Genomic DNA, 1,078 nt, shown 5'->3' with positions numbered 1-1,078 from the left:
TGTGTGTGTGTGTGTGTCTGTGGTTCTAGTCCGAGCGCTGGAGAAGGCGAAGGGGAACGCCCAGTTCCAGGCGTCCTACTCTTCCAGCGACAGCAGCCTGTACACCAATCGCAAGGGGGGGGCCGTGTCCGCCTTCGACGGGGGCTCTGACTCCAGCTCTGAGTCTGAAGAAGAGGAGCCCCCCAACAGGAAAAAGCTGCGAGCGGAGCCCAGTTAAACCCCTCTAACCCCCCACCCCCCCCCACCCTCAAAAAGGGCCACCACCAGAGACTCTCCTGTCAGACCTCCCAACCACCCCACCAGCCCCCACTTCCGCTCTCTTCATCATCAGCATCGTCTTCCTCCCCAGTACCCCCCCCCCACCCCCCTCCTCCTCACCAGGCGGGGGGAGGAATGGAGTTCCCGCCTCAGAGGCTCCACAGGTCACCACTGCACACCTCCTGATCCAGAGAGCGCCCCTGTCTGGACTGGGTTGGGCCCGGTCCGGCCCGGTCCAGTCAGACGCTGACTGGGGACGTTTTGTTTTCTTTCTTCTCATTTCTTCTTCCTTCTGCCTTTACCGCTCCGCTGCGTGACCCCCACCGCCGTCGTCACGGCGCCACTCCCGTCGTCACGACTCCAACTCTGAAAACAAGCCACTCCTTGAGTGAGGCAGCTCCGCCGTCTGAAGGACTTCAAACGCCTTTCACACACACATCACCCCACATCGCCAGGACAACCCCAGAGGAAGCGTGGAGGAAGGAGGGGGGCAAGCACACAGTTTTAGCTAAGCTTTGTTATACCCCCCCCCCCCTCACCCCTGCAAGTACGACGCAACGCCATCAGCCCGAGAGCATGGGGGAGATAGTCCTGCAGAACAGCTTACCTTACTCCTGCTAAACACACACATTACCTTTTTAAATATTTGTACTTTTCCACTCGAGAAAAAAAAAAAAAGAATGTGAAGTTGCTTTTGGGAGGGGATGATGATGGTGTGTGTGTGTGTGTGTGTGTGTGTGTGTGTGTTACCTGCCTTGACCTGCTGGTATAGTTGGATTAAGATTCTCCCCTCTAAAAATGTTTTTGTTGCGATGCGTAC

Source organism: Clupea harengus, unplaced genomic scaffold, assembly GCF_900700415.2.
Source record: "Clupea harengus unplaced genomic scaffold, Ch_v2.0.2, whole genome shotgun sequence".
NCBI lineage: Eukaryota > Metazoa > Chordata > Actinopteri > Clupeiformes > Clupeidae > Clupea > Clupea harengus.
The sequence above is the reverse complement of the archived record's forward strand: the minus strand, read 5'-3'. Positions refer to the sequence as shown.